At 53.0% G+C, this 19,537-nt stretch overlaps 15 non-coding genes across 15 annotated transcripts; all 15 read left to right on the forward strand.

The window, feature by feature from the left end:
* The first annotated feature begins 219 nt into the window (after positions 1-219).
* On the forward strand, positions 220-338 carry LOC126331531 (5S ribosomal RNA). The gene has a single exon (XR_007563327.1). It is a non-coding gene; the product is annotated as a 5S ribosomal RNA (ribosomal RNA).
* Positions 339-1,513: 1,175 nt separating this feature from the next.
* On the forward strand, positions 1,514-1,632 carry LOC126331532 (5S ribosomal RNA). The gene has a single exon (XR_007563328.1). It is a non-coding gene; the product is annotated as a 5S ribosomal RNA (ribosomal RNA).
* Positions 1,633-2,807: 1,175 nt separating this feature from the next.
* LOC126331533 (5S ribosomal RNA) lies at positions 2,808-2,926 on the forward strand. Its single transcript, XR_007563329.1, has one exon. It is a non-coding gene; the product is annotated as a 5S ribosomal RNA (ribosomal RNA).
* A 1,175-nt stretch (positions 2,927-4,101) lies between these two features.
* LOC126331534 (5S ribosomal RNA) lies at positions 4,102-4,220 on the forward strand. Its single transcript, XR_007563330.1, has one exon. It is a non-coding gene; the product is annotated as a 5S ribosomal RNA (ribosomal RNA).
* Positions 4,221-5,395: 1,175 nt separating this feature from the next.
* On the forward strand, positions 5,396-5,514 carry LOC126331535 (5S ribosomal RNA). Its single transcript, XR_007563331.1, has one exon. It is a non-coding gene; the product is annotated as a 5S ribosomal RNA (ribosomal RNA).
* A 1,175-nt stretch (positions 5,515-6,689) lies between these two features.
* LOC126331536 (5S ribosomal RNA) lies at positions 6,690-6,808 on the forward strand. Its single transcript, XR_007563332.1, has one exon. It is a non-coding gene; the product is annotated as a 5S ribosomal RNA (ribosomal RNA).
* Positions 6,809-7,983: 1,175 nt separating this feature from the next.
* On the forward strand, positions 7,984-8,102 carry LOC126331537 (5S ribosomal RNA). Its single transcript, XR_007563333.1, has one exon. It is a non-coding gene; the product is annotated as a 5S ribosomal RNA (ribosomal RNA).
* Positions 8,103-9,277: 1,175 nt separating this feature from the next.
* On the forward strand, positions 9,278-9,396 carry LOC126331538 (5S ribosomal RNA). The gene has a single exon (XR_007563334.1). It is a non-coding gene; the product is annotated as a 5S ribosomal RNA (ribosomal RNA).
* Positions 9,397-10,571: 1,175 nt separating this feature from the next.
* Positions 10,572-10,690, forward strand: LOC126331478 (5S ribosomal RNA). The gene has a single exon (XR_007563278.1). It is a non-coding gene; the product is annotated as a 5S ribosomal RNA (ribosomal RNA).
* A 1,175-nt stretch (positions 10,691-11,865) lies between these two features.
* LOC126331530 (5S ribosomal RNA) lies at positions 11,866-11,984 on the forward strand. The gene has a single exon (XR_007563326.1). It is a non-coding gene; the product is annotated as a 5S ribosomal RNA (ribosomal RNA).
* Positions 11,985-13,160: 1,176 nt separating this feature from the next.
* Positions 13,161-13,279, forward strand: LOC126331539 (5S ribosomal RNA). The gene has a single exon (XR_007563335.1). It is a non-coding gene; the product is annotated as a 5S ribosomal RNA (ribosomal RNA).
* Positions 13,280-14,454: 1,175 nt separating this feature from the next.
* LOC126331541 (5S ribosomal RNA) lies at positions 14,455-14,573 on the forward strand. The gene has a single exon (XR_007563337.1). It is a non-coding gene; the product is annotated as a 5S ribosomal RNA (ribosomal RNA).
* A 1,176-nt stretch (positions 14,574-15,749) lies between these two features.
* Positions 15,750-15,868, forward strand: LOC126331540 (5S ribosomal RNA). The gene has a single exon (XR_007563336.1). It is a non-coding gene; the product is annotated as a 5S ribosomal RNA (ribosomal RNA).
* Positions 15,869-17,043: 1,175 nt separating this feature from the next.
* On the forward strand, positions 17,044-17,162 carry LOC126331542 (5S ribosomal RNA). The gene has a single exon (XR_007563338.1). It is a non-coding gene; the product is annotated as a 5S ribosomal RNA (ribosomal RNA).
* Positions 17,163-18,337: 1,175 nt separating this feature from the next.
* LOC126331543 (5S ribosomal RNA) lies at positions 18,338-18,456 on the forward strand. The gene has a single exon (XR_007563339.1). It is a non-coding gene; the product is annotated as a 5S ribosomal RNA (ribosomal RNA).
* Positions 18,457-19,537: the final 1,081 nt, after the last annotated feature.

Genomic DNA, 19,537 nt, shown 5'->3' on the forward strand with positions numbered 1-19,537 from the left:
CCCGCGAGTGTCGGAGGCCGCACGCACCAAACGAATGACAGGCGGTGCAACGAGCAGCTGTGTTGTGCGTCCGACCCACGTGGCGGCGCGCCGCACTGCGCGTCGCCTTCGAGGTGGAAGGACGTGCTTTGCGTCAAATGTGCCACCGAAAAACGGCGATTGCGTGTGTTGGGAGGAGAGGCGAAGCCTTCTTCTGCTGTGCGGATACAGTATAAGGACGCCAACGGCCATACCATGTTGAATACACCGGTTCTCGTCCGATCACCGAAGTTAAGCAACATCGGGCCCGGTTAGTACTTGGATGGGTGACCGCCTGGGAACACCGGGTGCTGTTGGCTCCCTCTCATTTTTTCCTTTTTACCTCGCTACACCGGCCAGCCCTCTTTTCATACTAACTCTCAGGTGTGACAAAGATGCTTCCTCGAGCATTTTAAACTACTGTATTAAACGTAAGATACGAAATTACAGTAATAAATTCAGTTTGAGCAAGAATGCGCGAAGGAAGAGTGCTAGAACACCTTGAAAGTAACGAAACACTGCGAATCGACAGATGTGCTCTTGAAGTGCGTCAGAGCCTACTGTTTTGTAAGAGCGATAAATTCCAAAAACTAACTAAATAAATAAAAAATTAAAAAAAAAATCAACTGTTCTCGCCCGATCACCGACGATAAGCAACAACTTTAGTATTCGGATCGGTGACCGCCTGGGAACTCTGGCTGTCTTCATTTTTTGCTTTTTTTTTTCGCTACCCGTGCCAGCCCTCTTTTCCAAAGTGTCTCTAGAAATAACAAGAGTATGAAGCGACAGGGATGTTCTGAAATACACCAGGGCTTATAGTTTTGTAGCAGTGTTCAAGTGCAAATTTGTAAACAAAAATTTATCTTTCGCCGCTAGAGGAGATGGATGCTTTGTCGAACCGCCTGTCTCTCGTGTCCGTGTTCTCGCACCTTTCCACGGCACGGCGCTGCTCTAGTAGCTCCGAACGGCCGCACACGGCGCCTCAGACACGCCGGTTCGGCCCGCGTCCATCTCGCAGATGTTTCTCGTGCTTGTGCAGCCATATGGACCGCGACCCGAGCGGCAGCGAGCGGCAGTCGAGCAAAGTCGGGACAAGTCGGGACGGAAGGGGAGGGGACAGGCGAGCGAATTACGCAAATATCTGGAATCGCGGCGTGTGTCGGGCAGGTGAGGAAGCTTCCGTCGGTCCAGCAGGACACTGCCACACCCCGCGCAGTCCCCCCGCCGCCCGGCCGCGCGCATGCCCTGCGCCGGATAACAAGAACAAGGTGCGTCTCCCGCGAGTGTCGGAGGCCGCACGCACCAAACGAATGACAGGCGGTGCAACGAGCAGCTGTGTTGTGCGTCCGACCCACGTGGCGGCGCGCCGCACTGCGCGTCGCCTTCGAGGTGGAAGGACGTGCTTTGCGTCAAATGTGCCACCGAAAAACGGCGATTGCGTGTGTTGGGAGGAGAGGCGAAGCCTTCTTCTGCTGTGCGGATACAGTATAAGGACGCCAACGGCCATACCATGTTGAATACACCGGTTCTCGTCCGATCACCGAAGTTAAGCAACATCGGGCCCGGTTAGTACTTGGATGGGTGACCGCCTGGGAACACCGGGTGCTGTTGGCTCCCTCTCATTTTTTCCTTTTTACCTCGCTACACCGGCCAGCCCTCTTTTCATACTAACTCTCAGGTGTGACAAAGATGCTTCCTCGAGCATTTTAAACTACTGTATTAAACGTAAGATACGAAATTACAGTAATAAATTCAGTTTGAGCAAGAATGCGCGAAGGAAGAGTGCTAGAACACCTTGAAAGTAACGAAACACTGCGAATCGACAGATGTGCTCTTGAAGTGCGTCAGAGCCTACTGTTTTGTAAGAGCGATAAATTCCAAAAACTAACTAAATAAATAAAAAATTAAAAAAAAAATCAACTGTTCTCGCCCGATCACCGACGATAAGCAACAACTTTAGTATTCGGATCGGTGACCGCCTGGGAACTCTGGCTGTCTTCATTTTTTGCTTTTTTTTTTCGCTACCCGTGCCAGCCCTCTTTTCCAAAGTGTCTCTAGAAATAACAAGAGTATGAAGCGACAGGGATGTTCTGAAATACACCAGGGCTTATAGTTTTGTAGCAGTGTTCAAGTGCAAATTTGTAAACAAAAATTTATCTTTCGCCGCTAGAGGAGATGGATGCTTTGTCGAACCGCCTGTCTCTCGTGTCCGTGTTCTCGCACCTTTCCACGGCACGGCGCTGCTCTAGTAGCTCCGAACGGCCGCACACGGCGCCTCAGACACGCCGGTTCGGCCCGCGTCCATCTCGCAGATGTTTCTCGTGCTTGTGCAGCCATATGGACCGCGACCCGAGCGGCAGCGAGCGGCAGTCGAGCAAAGTCGGGACAAGTCGGGACGGAAGGGGAGGGGACAGGCGAGCGAATTACGCAAATATCTGGAATCGCGGCGTGTGTCGGGCAGGTGAGGAAGCTTCCGTCGGTCCAGCAGGACACTGCCACACCCCGCGCAGTCCCCCCGCCGCCCGGCCGCGCGCATGCCCTGCGCCGGATAACAAGAACAAGGTGCGTCTCCCGCGAGTGTCGGAGGCCGCACGCACCAAACGAATGACAGGCGGTGCAACGAGCAGCTGTGTTGTGCGTCCGACCCACGTGGCGGCGCGCCGCACTGCGCGTCGCCTTCGAGGTGGAAGGACGTGCTTTGCGTCAAATGTGCCACCGAAAAACGGCGATTGCGTGTGTTGGGAGGAGAGGCGAAGCCTTCTTCTGCTGTGCGGATACAGTATAAGGACGCCAACGGCCATACCATGTTGAATACACCGGTTCTCGTCCGATCACCGAAGTTAAGCAACATCGGGCCCGGTTAGTACTTGGATGGGTGACCGCCTGGGAACACCGGGTGCTGTTGGCTCCCTCTCATTTTTTCCTTTTTACCTCGCTACACCGGCCAGCCCTCTTTTCATACTAACTCTCAGGTGTGACAAAGATGCTTCCTCGAGCATTTTAAACTACTGTATTAAACGTAAGATACGAAATTACAGTAATAAATTCAGTTTGAGCAAGAATGCGCGAAGGAAGAGTGCTAGAACACCTTGAAAGTAACGAAACACTGCGAATCGACAGATGTGCTCTTGAAGTGCGTCAGAGCCTACTGTTTTGTAAGAGCGATAAATTCCAAAAACTAACTAAATAAATAAAAAATTAAAAAAAAAATCAACTGTTCTCGCCCGATCACCGACGATAAGCAACAACTTTAGTATTCGGATCGGTGACCGCCTGGGAACTCTGGCTGTCTTCATTTTTTGCTTTTTTTTTTCGCTACCCGTGCCAGCCCTCTTTTCCAAAGTGTCTCTAGAAATAACAAGAGTATGAAGCGACAGGGATGTTCTGAAATACACCAGGGCTTATAGTTTTGTAGCAGTGTTCAAGTGCAAATTTGTAAACAAAAATTTATCTTTCGCCGCTAGAGGAGATGGATGCTTTGTCGAACCGCCTGTCTCTCGTGTCCGTGTTCTCGCACCTTTCCACGGCACGGCGCTGCTCTAGTAGCTCCGAACGGCCGCACACGGCGCCTCAGACACGCCGGTTCGGCCCGCGTCCATCTCGCAGATGTTTCTCGTGCTTGTGCAGCCATATGGACCGCGACCCGAGCGGCAGCGAGCGGCAGTCGAGCAAAGTCGGGACAAGTCGGGACGGAAGGGGAGGGGACAGGCGAGCGAATTACGCAAATATCTGGAATCGCGGCGTGTGTCGGGCAGGTGAGGAAGCTTCCGTCGGTCCAGCAGGACACTGCCACACCCCGCGCAGTCCCCCCGCCGCCCGGCCGCGCGCATGCCCTGCGCCGGATAACAAGAACAAGGTGCGTCTCCCGCGAGTGTCGGAGGCCGCACGCACCAAACGAATGACAGGCGGTGCAACGAGCAGCTGTGTTGTGCGTCCGACCCACGTGGCGGCGCGCCGCACTGCGCGTCGCCTTCGAGGTGGAAGGACGTGCTTTGCGTCAAATGTGCCACCGAAAAACGGCGATTGCGTGTGTTGGGAGGAGAGGCGAAGCCTTCTTCTGCTGTGCGGATACAGTATAAGGACGCCAACGGCCATACCATGTTGAATACACCGGTTCTCGTCCGATCACCGAAGTTAAGCAACATCGGGCCCGGTTAGTACTTGGATGGGTGACCGCCTGGGAACACCGGGTGCTGTTGGCTCCCTCTCATTTTTTCCTTTTTACCTCGCTACACCGGCCAGCCCTCTTTTCATACTAACTCTCAGGTGTGACAAAGATGCTTCCTCGAGCATTTTAAACTACTGTATTAAACGTAAGATACGAAATTACAGTAATAAATTCAGTTTGAGCAAGAATGCGCGAAGGAAGAGTGCTAGAACACCTTGAAAGTAACGAAACACTGCGAATCGACAGATGTGCTCTTGAAGTGCGTCAGAGCCTACTGTTTTGTAAGAGCGATAAATTCCAAAAACTAACTAAATAAATAAAAAATTAAAAAAAAAATCAACTGTTCTCGCCCGATCACCGACGATAAGCAACAACTTTAGTATTCGGATCGGTGACCGCCTGGGAACTCTGGCTGTCTTCATTTTTTGCTTTTTTTTTTCGCTACCCGTGCCAGCCCTCTTTTCCAAAGTGTCTCTAGAAATAACAAGAGTATGAAGCGACAGGGATGTTCTGAAATACACCAGGGCTTATAGTTTTGTAGCAGTGTTCAAGTGCAAATTTGTAAACAAAAATTTATCTTTCGCCGCTAGAGGAGATGGATGCTTTGTCGAACCGCCTGTCTCTCGTGTCCGTGTTCTCGCACCTTTCCACGGCACGGCGCTGCTCTAGTAGCTCCGAACGGCCGCACACGGCGCCTCAGACACGCCGGTTCGGCCCGCGTCCATCTCGCAGATGTTTCTCGTGCTTGTGCAGCCATATGGACCGCGACCCGAGCGGCAGCGAGCGGCAGTCGAGCAAAGTCGGGACAAGTCGGGACGGAAGGGGAGGGGACAGGCGAGCGAATTACGCAAATATCTGGAATCGCGGCGTGTGTCGGGCAGGTGAGGAAGCTTCCGTCGGTCCAGCAGGACACTGCCACACCCCGCGCAGTCCCCCCGCCGCCCGGCCGCGCGCATGCCCTGCGCCGGATAACAAGAACAAGGTGCGTCTCCCGCGAGTGTCGGAGGCCGCACGCACCAAACGAATGACAGGCGGTGCAACGAGCAGCTGTGTTGTGCGTCCGACCCACGTGGCGGCGCGCCGCACTGCGCGTCGCCTTCGAGGTGGAAGGACGTGCTTTGCGTCAAATGTGCCACCGAAAAACGGCGATTGCGTGTGTTGGGAGGAGAGGCGAAGCCTTCTTCTGCTGTGCGGATACAGTATAAGGACGCCAACGGCCATACCATGTTGAATACACCGGTTCTCGTCCGATCACCGAAGTTAAGCAACATCGGGCCCGGTTAGTACTTGGATGGGTGACCGCCTGGGAACACCGGGTGCTGTTGGCTCCCTCTCATTTTTTCCTTTTTACCTCGCTACACCGGCCAGCCCTCTTTTCATACTAACTCTCAGGTGTGACAAAGATGCTTCCTCGAGCATTTTAAACTACTGTATTAAACGTAAGATACGAAATTACAGTAATAAATTCAGTTTGAGCAAGAATGCGCGAAGGAAGAGTGCTAGAACACCTTGAAAGTAACGAAACACTGCGAATCGACAGATGTGCTCTTGAAGTGCGTCAGAGCCTACTGTTTTGTAAGAGCGATAAATTCCAAAAACTAACTAAATAAATAAAAAATTAAAAAAAAAATCAACTGTTCTCGCCCGATCACCGACGATAAGCAACAACTTTAGTATTCGGATCGGTGACCGCCTGGGAACTCTGGCTGTCTTCATTTTTTGCTTTTTTTTTTCGCTACCCGTGCCAGCCCTCTTTTCCAAAGTGTCTCTAGAAATAACAAGAGTATGAAGCGACAGGGATGTTCTGAAATACACCAGGGCTTATAGTTTTGTAGCAGTGTTCAAGTGCAAATTTGTAAACAAAAATTTATCTTTCGCCGCTAGAGGAGATGGATGCTTTGTCGAACCGCCTGTCTCTCGTGTCCGTGTTCTCGCACCTTTCCACGGCACGGCGCTGCTCTAGTAGCTCCGAACGGCCGCACACGGCGCCTCAGACACGCCGGTTCGGCCCGCGTCCATCTCGCAGATGTTTCTCGTGCTTGTGCAGCCATATGGACCGCGACCCGAGCGGCAGCGAGCGGCAGTCGAGCAAAGTCGGGACAAGTCGGGACGGAAGGGGAGGGGACAGGCGAGCGAATTACGCAAATATCTGGAATCGCGGCGTGTGTCGGGCAGGTGAGGAAGCTTCCGTCGGTCCAGCAGGACACTGCCACACCCCGCGCAGTCCCCCCGCCGCCCGGCCGCGCGCATGCCCTGCGCCGGATAACAAGAACAAGGTGCGTCTCCCGCGAGTGTCGGAGGCCGCACGCACCAAACGAATGACAGGCGGTGCAACGAGCAGCTGTGTTGTGCGTCCGACCCACGTGGCGGCGCGCCGCACTGCGCGTCGCCTTCGAGGTGGAAGGACGTGCTTTGCGTCAAATGTGCCACCGAAAAACGGCGATTGCGTGTGTTGGGAGGAGAGGCGAAGCCTTCTTCTGCTGTGCGGATACAGTATAAGGACGCCAACGGCCATACCATGTTGAATACACCGGTTCTCGTCCGATCACCGAAGTTAAGCAACATCGGGCCCGGTTAGTACTTGGATGGGTGACCGCCTGGGAACACCGGGTGCTGTTGGCTCCCTCTCATTTTTTCCTTTTTACCTCGCTACACCGGCCAGCCCTCTTTTCATACTAACTCTCAGGTGTGACAAAGATGCTTCCTCGAGCATTTTAAACTACTGTATTAAACGTAAGATACGAAATTACAGTAATAAATTCAGTTTGAGCAAGAATGCGCGAAGGAAGAGTGCTAGAACACCTTGAAAGTAACGAAACACTGCGAATCGACAGATGTGCTCTTGAAGTGCGTCAGAGCCTACTGTTTTGTAAGAGCGATAAATTCCAAAAACTAACTAAATAAATAAAAAATTAAAAAAAAAATCAACTGTTCTCGCCCGATCACCGACGATAAGCAACAACTTTAGTATTCGGATCGGTGACCGCCTGGGAACTCTGGCTGTCTTCATTTTTTGCTTTTTTTTTTCGCTACCCGTGCCAGCCCTCTTTTCCAAAGTGTCTCTAGAAATAACAAGAGTATGAAGCGACAGGGATGTTCTGAAATACACCAGGGCTTATAGTTTTGTAGCAGTGTTCAAGTGCAAATTTGTAAACAAAAATTTATCTTTCGCCGCTAGAGGAGATGGATGCTTTGTCGAACCGCCTGTCTCTCGTGTCCGTGTTCTCGCACCTTTCCACGGCACGGCGCTGCTCTAGTAGCTCCGAACGGCCGCACACGGCGCCTCAGACACGCCGGTTCGGCCCGCGTCCATCTCGCAGATGTTTCTCGTGCTTGTGCAGCCATATGGACCGCGACCCGAGCGGCAGCGAGCGGCAGTCGAGCAAAGTCGGGACAAGTCGGGACGGAAGGGGAGGGGACAGGCGAGCGAATTACGCAAATATCTGGAATCGCGGCGTGTGTCGGGCAGGTGAGGAAGCTTCCGTCGGTCCAGCAGGACACTGCCACACCCCGCGCAGTCCCCCCGCCGCCCGGCCGCGCGCATGCCCTGCGCCGGATAACAAGAACAAGGTGCGTCTCCCGCGAGTGTCGGAGGCCGCACGCACCAAACGAATGACAGGCGGTGCAACGAGCAGCTGTGTTGTGCGTCCGACCCACGTGGCGGCGCGCCGCACTGCGCGTCGCCTTCGAGGTGGAAGGACGTGCTTTGCGTCAAATGTGCCACCGAAAAACGGCGATTGCGTGTGTTGGGAGGAGAGGCGAAGCCTTCTTCTGCTGTGCGGATACAGTATAAGGACGCCAACGGCCATACCATGTTGAATACACCGGTTCTCGTCCGATCACCGAAGTTAAGCAACATCGGGCCCGGTTAGTACTTGGATGGGTGACCGCCTGGGAACACCGGGTGCTGTTGGCTCCCTCTCATTTTTTCCTTTTTACCTCGCTACACCGGCCAGCCCTCTTTTCATACTAACTCTCAGGTGTGACAAAGATGCTTCCTCGAGCATTTTAAACTACTGTATTAAACGTAAGATACGAAATTACAGTAATAAATTCAGTTTGAGCAAGAATGCGCGAAGGAAGAGTGCTAGAACACCTTGAAAGTAACGAAACACTGCGAATCGACAGATGTGCTCTTGAAGTGCGTCAGAGCCTACTGTTTTGTAAGAGCGATAAATTCCAAAAACTAACTAAATAAATAAAAAATTAAAAAAAAAATCAACTGTTCTCGCCCGATCACCGACGATAAGCAACAACTTTAGTATTCGGATCGGTGACCGCCTGGGAACTCTGGCTGTCTTCATTTTTTGCTTTTTTTTTTCGCTACCCGTGCCAGCCCTCTTTTCCAAAGTGTCTCTAGAAATAACAAGAGTATGAAGCGACAGGGATGTTCTGAAATACACCAGGGCTTATAGTTTTGTAGCAGTGTTCAAGTGCAAATTTGTAAACAAAAATTTATCTTTCGCCGCTAGAGGAGATGGATGCTTTGTCGAACCGCCTGTCTCTCGTGTCCGTGTTCTCGCACCTTTCCACGGCACGGCGCTGCTCTAGTAGCTCCGAACGGCCGCACACGGCGCCTCAGACACGCCGGTTCGGCCCGCGTCCATCTCGCAGATGTTTCTCGTGCTTGTGCAGCCATATGGACCGCGACCCGAGCGGCAGCGAGCGGCAGTCGAGCAAAGTCGGGACAAGTCGGGACGGAAGGGGAGGGGACAGGCGAGCGAATTACGCAAATATCTGGAATCGCGGCGTGTGTCGGGCAGGTGAGGAAGCTTCCGTCGGTCCAGCAGGACACTGCCACACCCCGCGCAGTCCCCCCGCCGCCCGGCCGCGCGCATGCCCTGCGCCGGATAACAAGAACAAGGTGCGTCTCCCGCGAGTGTCGGAGGCCGCACGCACCAAACGAATGACAGGCGGTGCAACGAGCAGCTGTGTTGTGCGTCCGACCCACGTGGCGGCGCGCCGCACTGCGCGTCGCCTTCGAGGTGGAAGGACGTGCTTTGCGTCAAATGTGCCACCGAAAAACGGCGATTGCGTGTGTTGGGAGGAGAGGCGAAGCCTTCTTCTGCTGTGCGGATACAGTATAAGGACGCCAACGGCCATACCATGTTGAATACACCGGTTCTCGTCCGATCACCGAAGTTAAGCAACATCGGGCCCGGTTAGTACTTGGATGGGTGACCGCCTGGGAACACCGGGTGCTGTTGGCTCCCTCTCATTTTTTCCTTTTTACCTCGCTACACCGGCCAGCCCTCTTTTCATACTAACTCTCAGGTGTGACAAAGATGCTTCCTCGAGCATTTTAAACTACTGTATTAAACGTAAGATACGAAATTACAGTAATAAATTCAGTTTGAGCAAGAATGCGCGAAGGAAGAGTGCTAGAACACCTTGAAAGTAACGAAACACTGCGAATCGACAGATGTGCTCTTGAAGTGCGTCAGAGCCTACTGTTTTGTAAGAGCGATAAATTCCAAAAACTAACTAAATAAATAAAAAATTAAAAAAAAAATCAACTGTTCTCGCCCGATCACCGACGATAAGCAACAACTTTAGTATTCGGATCGGTGACCGCCTGGGAACTCTGGCTGTCTTCATTTTTTGCTTTTTTTTTTCGCTACCCGTGCCAGCCCTCTTTTCCAAAGTGTCTCTAGAAATAACAAGAGTATGAAGCGACAGGGATGTTCTGAAATACACCAGGGCTTATAGTTTTGTAGCAGTGTTCAAGTGCAAATTTGTAAACAAAAATTTATCTTTCGCCGCTAGAGGAGATGGATGCTTTGTCGAACCGCCTGTCTCTCGTGTCCGTGTTCTCGCACCTTTCCACGGCACGGCGCTGCTCTAGTAGCTCCGAACGGCCGCACACGGCGCCTCAGACACGCCGGTTCGGCCCGCGTCCATCTCGCAGATGTTTCTCGTGCTTGTGCAGCCATATGGACCGCGACCCGAGCGGCAGCGAGCGGCAGTCGAGCAAAGTCGGGACAAGTCGGGACGGAAGGGGAGGGGACAGGCGAGCGAATTACGCAAATATCTGGAATCGCGGCGTGTGTCGGGCAGGTGAGGAAGCTTCCGTCGGTCCAGCAGGACACTGCCACACCCCGCGCAGTCCCCCCGCCGCCCGGCCGCGCGCATGCCCTGCGCCGGATAACAAGAACAAGGTGCGTCTCCCGCGAGTGTCGGAGGCCGCACGCACCAAACGAATGACAGGCGGTGCAACGAGCAGCTGTGTTGTGCGTCCGACCCACGTGGCGGCGCGCCGCACTGCGCGTCGCCTTCGAGGTGGAAGGACGTGCTTTGCGTCAAATGTGCCACCGAAAAACGGCGATTGCGTGTGTTGGGAGGAGAGGCGAAGCCTTCTTCTGCTGTGCGGATACAGTATAAGGACGCCAACGGCCATACCATGTTGAATACACCGGTTCTCGTCCGATCACCGAAGTTAAGCAACATAGGGCCCGGTTAGTACTTGGATGGGTGACCGCCTGGGAACACCGGGTGCTGTTGGCTCCCTCTCATTTTTTCCTTTTTACCTCGCTACACCGGCCAGCCCTCTTTTCATACTAACTCTCAGGTGTGACAAAGATGCTTCCTCGAGCATTTTAAACTACTGTATTAAACGTAAGATACGAAATTACAGTAATAAATTCAGTTTGAGCAAGAATGCGCGAAGGAAGAGTGCTAGAACACCTTGAAAGTAACGAAACACTGCGAATCGACAGATGTGCTCTTGAAGTGCGTCAGAGCCTACTGTTTTGTAAGAGCGATAAATTCCAAAAACTAACTAAATAAATAAAAAATTAAAAAAAAAATCAACTGTTCTCGCCCGATCACCGACGATAAGCAACAACTTTAGTATTCGGATCGGTGACCGCCTGGGAACTCTGGCTGTCTTCATTTTTTGCTTTTTTTTTTCGCTACCCGTGCCAGCCCTCTTTTCCAAAGTGTCTCTAGAAATAACAAGAGTATGAAGCGACAGGGATGTTCTGAAATACACCAGGGCTTATAGTTTTGTAGCAGTGTTCAAGTGCAAATTTGTAAACAAAAATTTATCTTTCGCCGCTAGAGGAGATGGATGCTTTGTCGAACCGCCTGTCTCTCGTGTCCGTGTTCTCGCACCTTTCCACGGCACGGCGCTGCTCTAGTAGCTCCGAACGGCCGCACACGGCGCCTCAGACACGCCGGTTCGGCCCGCGTCCATCTCGCAGATGTTTCTCGTGCTTGTGCAGCCATATGGACCGCGACCCGAGCGGCAGCGAGCGGCAGTCGAGCAAAGTCGGGACAAGTCGGGACGGAAGGGGAGGGGACAGGCGAGCGAATTACGCAAATATCTGGAATCGCGGCGTGTGTCGGGCAGGTGAGGAAGCTTCCGTCGGTCCAGCAGGACACTGCCACACCCCGCGCAGTCCCCCCGCCGCCCGGCCGCGCGCATGCCCTGCGCCGGATAACAAGAACAAGGTGCGTCTCCCGCGAGTGTCGGAGGCCGCACGCACCAAACGAATGACAGGCGGTGCAACGAGCAGCTGTGTTGTGCGTCCGACCCACGTGGCGGCGCGCCGCACTGCGCGTCGCCTTCGAGGTGGAAGGACGTGCTTTGCGTCAAATGTGCCACCGAAAAACGGCGATTGCGTGTGTTGGGAGGAGAGGCGAAGCCTTCTTCTGCTGTGCGGATACAGTATAAGGACGCCAACGGCCATACCATGTTGAATACACCGGTTCTCGTCCGATCACCGAAGTTAAGCAACATAGGGCCCGGTTAGTACTTGGATGGGTGACCGCCTGGGAACACCGGGTGCTGTTGGCTCCCTCTCATTTTTTCCTTTTTACCTCGCTACACCGGCCAGCCCTCTTTTCATACTAACTCTCAGGTGTGACAAAGATGCTTCCTCGAGCATTTTAAACTACTGTATTAAACGTAAGATACGAAATTACAGTAATAAATTCAGTTTGAGCAAGAATGCGCGAAGGAAGAGTGCTAGAACACCTTGAAAGTAACGAAACACTGCGAATCGACAGATGTGCTCTTGAAGTGCGTCAGAGCCTACTGTTTTGTAAGAGCGATAAATTCCAAAAACTAACTAAATAAATAAAAAATTAAAAAAAAAATCAACTGTTCTCGCCCGATCACCGACGATAAGCAACAACTTTAGTATTCGGATCGGTGACCGCCTGGGAACTCTGGCTGTCTTCATTTTTTGCTTTTTTTTTTTCGCTACCCGTGCCAGCCCTCTTTTCCAAAGTGTCTCTAGAAATAACAAGAGTATGAAGCGACAGGGATGTTCTGAAATACACCAGGGCTTATAGTTTTGTAGCAGTGTTCAAGTGCAAATTTGTAAACAAAAATTTATCTTTCGCCGCTAGAGGAGATGGATGCTTTGTCGAACCGCCTGTCTCTCGTGTCCGTGTTCTCGCACCTTTCCACGGCACGGCGCTGCTCTAGTAGCTCCGAACGGCCGCACACGGCGCCTCAGACACGCCGGTTCGGCCCGCGTCCATCTCGCAGATGTTTCTCGTGCTTGTGCAGCCATATGGACCGCGACCCGAGCGGCAGCGAGCGGCAGTCGAGCAAAGTCGGGACAAGTCGGGACGGAAGGGGAGGGGACAGGCGAGCGAATTACGCAAATATCTGGAATCGCGGCGTGTGTCGGGCAGGTGAGGAAGCTTCCGTCGGTCCAGCAGGACACTGCCACACCCCGCGCAGTCCCCCCGCCGCCCGGCCGCGCGCATGCCCTGCGCCGGATAACAAGAACAAGGTGCGTCTCCCGCGAGTGTCGGAGGCCGCACGCACCAAACGAATGACAGGCGGTGCAACGAGCAGCTGTGTTGTGCGTCCGACCCACGTGGCGGCGCGCCGCACTGCGCGTCGCCTTCGAGGTGGAAGGACGTGCTTTGCGTCAAATGTGCCACCGAAAAACGGCGATTGCGTGTGTTGGGAGGAGAGGCGAAGCCTTCTTCTGCTGTGCGGATACAGTATAAGGACGCCAACGGCCATACCATGTTGAATACACCGGTTCTCGTCCGATCACCGAAGTTAAGCAACATCGGGCCCGGTTAGTACTTGGATGGGTGACCGCCTGGGAACACCGGGTGCTGTTGGCTCCCTCTCATTTTTTCCTTTTTACCTCGCTACACCGGCCAGCCCTCTTTTCATACTAACTCTCAGGTGTGACAAAGATGCTTCCTCGAGCATTTTAAACTACTGTATTAAACGTAAGATACGAAATTACAGTAATAAATTCAGTTTGAGCAAGAATGCGCGAAGGAAGAGTGCTAGAACACCTTGAAAGTAACGAAACACTGCGAATCGACAGATGTGCTCTTGAAGTGCGTCAGAGCCTACTGTTTTGTAAGAGCGATAAATTCCAAAAACTAACTAAATAAATAAAAAATTAAAAAAAAAATCAACTGTTCTCGCCCGATCACCGACGATAAGCAACAACTTTAGTATTCGGATCGGTGACCGCCTGGGAACTCTGGCTGTCTTCATTTTTTGCTTTTTTTTTTCGCTACCCGTGCCAGCCCTCTTTTCCAAAGTGTCTCTAGAAATAACAAGAGTATGAAGCGACAGGGATGTTCTGAAATACACCAGGGCTTATAGTTTTGTAGCAGTGTTCAAGTGCAAATTTGTAAACAAAAATTTATCTTTCGCCGCTAGAGGAGATGGATGCTTTGTCGAACCGCCTGTCTCTCGTGTCCGTGTTCTCGCACCTTTCCACGGCACGGCGCTGCTCTAGTAGCTCCGAACGGCCGCACACGGCGCCTCAGACACGCCGGTTCGGCCCGCGTCCATCTCGCAGATGTTTCTCGTGCTTGTGCAGCCATATGGACCGCGACCCGAGCGGCAGCGAGCGGCAGTCGAGCAAAGTCGGGACAAGTCGGGACGGAAGGGGAGGGGACAGGCGAGCGAATTACGCAAATATCTGGAATCGCGGCGTGTGTCGGGCAGGTGAGGAAGCTTCCGTCGGTCCAGCAGGACACTGCCACACCCCGCGCAGTCCCCCCGCCGCCCGGCCGCGCGCATGCCCTGCGCCGGATAACAAGAACAAGGTGCGTCTCCCGCGAGTGTCGGAGGCCGCACGCACCAAACGAATGACAGGCGGTGCAACGAGCAGCTGTGTTGTGCGTCCGACCCACGTGGCGGCGCGCCGCACTGCGCGTCGCCTTCGAGGTGGAAGGACGTGCTTTGCGTCAAATGTGCCACCGAAAAACGGCGATTGCGTGTGTTGGGAGGAGAGGCGAAGCCTTCTTCTGCTGTGCGGATACAGTATAAGGACGCCAACGGCCATACCATGTTGAATACACCGGTTCTCGTCCGATCACCGAAGTTAAGCAACATAGGGCCCGGTTAGTACTTGGATGGGTGACCGCCTGGGAACACCGGGTGCTGTTGGCTCCCTCTCATTTTTTCCTTTTTACCTCGCTACACCGGCCAGCCCTCTTTTCATACTAACTCTCAGGTGTGACAAAGATGCTTCCTCGAGCATTTTAAACTACTGTATTAAACGTAAGATACGAAATTACAGTAATAAATTCAGTTTGAGCAAGAATGCGCGAAGGAAGAGTGCTAGAACACCTTGAAAGTAACGAAACACTGCGAATCGACAGATGTGCTCTTGAAGTGCGTCAGAGCCTACTGTTTTGTAAGAGCGATAAATTCCAAAAACTAACTAAATAAATAAAAAATTAAAAAAAAAATCAACTGTTCTCGCCCGATCACCGACGATAAGCAACAACTTTAGTATTCGGATCGGTGACCGCCTGGGAACTCTGGCTGTCTTCATTTTTTGCTTTTTTTTTTTCGCTACCCGTGCCAGCCCTCTTTTCCAAAGTGTCTCTAGAAATAACAAGAGTATGAAGCGACAGGGATGTTCTGAAATACACCAGGGCTTATAGTTTTGTAGCAGTGTTCAAGTGCAAATTTGTAAACAAAAATTTATCTTTCGCCGCTAGAGGAGATGGATGCTTTGTCGAACCGCCTGTCTCTCGTGTCCGTGTTCTCGCACCTTTCCACGGCACGGCGCTGCTCTAGTAGCTCCGAACGGCCGCACACGGCGCCTCAGACACGCCGGTTCGGCCCGCGTCCATCTCGCAGATGTTTCTCGTGCTTGTGCAGCCATATGGACCGCGACCCGAGCGGCAGCGAGCGGCAGTCGAGCAAAGTCGGGACAAGTCGGGACGGAAGGGGAGGGGACAGGCGAGCGAATTACGCAAATATCTGGAATCGCGGCGTGTGTCGGGCAGGTGAGGAAGCTTCCGTCGGTCCAGCAGGACACTGCCACACCCCGCGCAGTCCCCCCGCCGCCCGGCCGCGCGCATGCCCTGCGCCGGATAACAAGAACAAGGTGCGTCTCCCGCGAGTGTCGGAGGCCGCACGCACCAAACGAATGACAGGCGGTGCAACGAGCAGCTGTGTTGTGCGTCCGACCCACGTGGCGGCGCGCCGCACTGCGCGTCGCCTTCGAGGTGGAAGGACGTGCTTTGCGTCAAATGTGCCACCGAAAAACGGCGATTGCGTGTGTTGGGAGGAGAGGCGAAGCCTTCTTCTGCTGTGCGGATACAGTATAAGGACGCCAACGGCCATACCATGTTGAATACACCGGTTCTCGTCCGATCACCGAAGTTAAGCAACATCGGGCCCGGTTAGTACTTGGATGGGTGACCGCCTGGGAACACCGGGTGCTGTTGGCTCCCTCTCATTTTTTCCTTTTTACCTCGCTACACCGGCCAGCCCTCTTTTCATACTAACTCTCAGGTGTGACAAAGATGCTTCCTCGAGCATTTTAAACTACTGTATTAAACGTAAGATACGAAATTACAGTAATAAATTCAGTTTGAGCAAGAATGCGCGAAGGAAGAGTGCTAGAACACCTTGAAAGTAACGAAACACTGCGAATCGACAGATGTGCTCTTGAAGTGCGTCAGAGCCTACTGTTTTGTAAGAGCGATAAATTCCAAAAACTAACTAAATAAATAAAAAATTAAAAAAAAAATCAACTGTTCTCGCCCGATCACCGACGATAAGCAACAACTTTAGTATTCGGATCGGTGACCGCCTGGGAACTCTGGCTGTCTTCATTTTTTGCTTTTTTTTTTCGCTACCCGTGCCAGCCCTCTTTTCCAAAGTGTCTCTAGAAATAACAAGAGTATGAAGCGACAGGGATGTTCTGAAATACACCAGGGCTTATAGTTTTGTAGCAGTGTTCAAGTGCAAATTTGTAAACAAAAATTTATCTTTCGCCGCTAGAGGAGATGGATGCTTTGTCGAACCGCCTGTCTCTCGTGTCCGTGTTCTCGCACCTTTCCACGGCACGGCGCTGCTCTAGTAGCTCCGAACGGCCGCACACGGCGCCTCAGACACGCCGGTTCGGCCCGCGTCCATCTCGCAGATGTTTCTCGTGCTTGTGCAGCCATATGGACCGCGACCCGAGCGGCAGCGAGCGGCAGTCGAGCAAAGTCGGGACAAGTCGGGACGGAAGGGGAGGGGACAGGCGAGCGAATTACGCAAATATCTGGAATCGCGGCGTGTGTCGGGCAGGTGAGGAAGCTTCCGTCGGTCCAGCAGGACACTGCCACACCCCGCGCAGTCCCCCCGCCGCCCGGCCGCGCGCATGCCCTGCGCCGGATAACAAGAACAAGGTGCGTCTCCCGCGAGTGTCGGAGGCCGCACGCACCAAACGAATGACAGGCGGTGCAACGAGCAGCTGTGTTGTGCGTCCGACCCACGTGGCGGCGCGCCGCACTGCGCGTCGCCTTCGAGGTGGAAGGACGTGCTTTGCGTCAAATGTGCCACCGAAAAACGGCGATTGCGTGTGTTGGGAGGAGAGGCGAAGCCTTCTTCTGCTGTGCGGATACAGTATAAGGACGCCAACGGCCATACCATGTTGAATACACCGGTTCTCGTCCGATCACCGAAGTTAAGCAACATCGGGCCCGGTTAGTACTTGGATGGGTGACCGCCTGGGAACACCGGGTGCTGTTGGCTCCCTCTCATTTTTTCCTTTTTACCTCGCTACACCGGCCAGCCCTCTTTTCATACTAACTCTCAGGTGTGACAAAGATGCTTCCTCGAGCATTTTAAACTACTGTATTAAACGTAAGATACGAAATTACAGTAATAAATTCAGTTTGAGCAAGAATGCGCGAAGGAAGAGTGCTAGAACACCTTGAAAGTAACGAAACACTGCGAATCGACAGATGTGCTCTTGAAGTGCGTCAGAGCCTACTGTTTTGTAAGAGCGATAAATTCCAAAAACTAACTAAATAAATAAAAAATTAAAAAAAAAATCAACTGTTCTCGCCCGATCACCGACGATAAGCAACAACTTTAGTATTCGGATCGGTGACCGCCTGGGAACTCTGGCTGTCTTCATTTTTTGCTTTTTTTTTTCGCTACCCGTGCCAGCCCTCTTTTCCAAAGTGTCTCTAGAAATAACAAGAGTATGAAGCGACAGGGATGTTCTGAAATACACCAGGGCTTATAGTTTTGTAGCAGTGTTCAAGTGCAAATTTGTAAACAAAAATTTATCTTTCGCCGCTAGAGGAGATGGATGCTTTGTCGAACCGCCTGTCTCTCGTGTCCGTGTTCTCGCACCTTTCCACGGCACGGCGCTGCTCTAGTAGCTCCGAACGGCCGCACACGGCGCCTCAGACACGCCGGTTCGGCCCGCGTCCATCTCGCAGATGTTTCTCGTGCTTGTGCAGCCATATGGACCGCGACCCGAGCGGCAGCGAGCGGCAGTCGAGCAAAGTCGGGACAAGTCGGGACGGAAGGGGAGGGGACAGGCGAGCGAATTACGCAAATATCTGGAATCGCGGCGTGTGTCGGGCAGGTGAGGAAGCTTCCGTCGGTCCAGCAGGACACTGCCACACCCCGCGCAGTCCCCCCGCCGCCCGGCCGCGCGCATGCCCTGCGCCGGATAACAAGAACAAGGTGCGTCTCCCGCGAGTGTCGGAGGCCGCACGCACCAAACGAATGACAGGCGGTGCAACGAGCAGCTGTGTTGTGCGTCCGACCCACGTGGCGGCGCGCCGCACTGCGCGTCGCCTTCGAGGTGGAAGGACGTGCTTTGCGTCAAATGTGCCACCGAAAAACGGCGATTGCGTGTGTTGGGAGGAGAGGCGAAGCCTTCTTCTGCTGTGCGGATACAGTATAAGGACGCCAACGGCCATACCATGTTGAATACACCGGTTCTCGTCCGATCACCGAAGTTAAGCAACATCGGGCCCGGTTAGTACTTGGATGGGTGACCGCCTGGGAACACCGGGTGCTGTTGGCTCCCTCTCATTTTTTCCTTTTTACCTCGCTACACCGGCCAGCCCTCTTTTCATACTAACTCTCAGGTGTGACAAAGATGCTTCCTCGAGCATTTTAAACTACTGTATTAAACGTAAGATACGAAATTACAGTAATAAATTCAGTTTGAGCAAGAATGCGCGAAGGAAGAGTGCTAGAACACCTTGAAAGTAACGAAACACTGCGAATCGACAGATGTGCTCTTGAAGTGCGTCAGAGCCTACTGTTTTGTAAGAGCGATAAATTCCAAAAACTAACTAAATAAATAAAAAATTAAAAAAAAAATCAACTGTTCTCGCCCGATCACCGACGATAAGCAACAACTTTAGTATTCGGATCGGTGACCGCCTGGGAACTCTGGCTGTCTTCATTTTTTGCTTTTTTTTTTCGCTACCCGTGCCAGCCCTCTTTTCCAAAGTGTCTCTAGAAATAACAAGAGTATGAAGCGACAGGGATGTTCTGAAATACACCAGGGCTTATAGTTTTGTAGCAGTGTTCAAGTGCAAATTTGTAAACAAAAATTTATCTTTCGCCGCTAGAGGAGATGGATGCTTTGTCGAACCGCCTGTCTCTCGTGTCCGTGTTCTCGCACCTTTCCACGGCACGGCGCTGCTCTAGTAGCTCCGAACGGCCGCACACGGCGCCTCAGACACGCCGGTTCGGCCCGCGTCCATCTCGCAGATGTTTCTCGTGCTTGTGCAGCCATATGGACCGCGACCCGAGCGGCAGCGAGCGGCAGTCGAGCAAAGTCGGGACAAGTCGGGACGGAAGGGGAGGGGACAGGCGAGCGAATTACGCAAATATCTGGAATCGCGGCGTGTGTCGGGCAGGTGAGGAAGCTTCCGTCGGTCCAGCAGGACACTGCCACACCCCGCGCAGTCCCCCCGCCGCCCGGCCGCGCGCATGCCCTGCGCCGGATAACAAGAACAAGGTGCGTCTCCCGCGAGTGTCGGAGGCCGCACGCACCAAACGAATGACAGGCGGTGCAACGAGCAGCTGTGTTGTGCGTCCGACCCACGTGGCGGCGCGCCGCACTGCGCGTCGCCTTCGAGGTGGAAGGACGT

The sequence above is a fragment of the Schistocerca gregaria genome, unplaced genomic scaffold (genome assembly GCF_023897955.1).
Source record: "Schistocerca gregaria isolate iqSchGreg1 unplaced genomic scaffold, iqSchGreg1.2 ptg001374l, whole genome shotgun sequence".
NCBI lineage: Eukaryota > Metazoa > Arthropoda > Insecta > Orthoptera > Acrididae > Schistocerca > Schistocerca gregaria.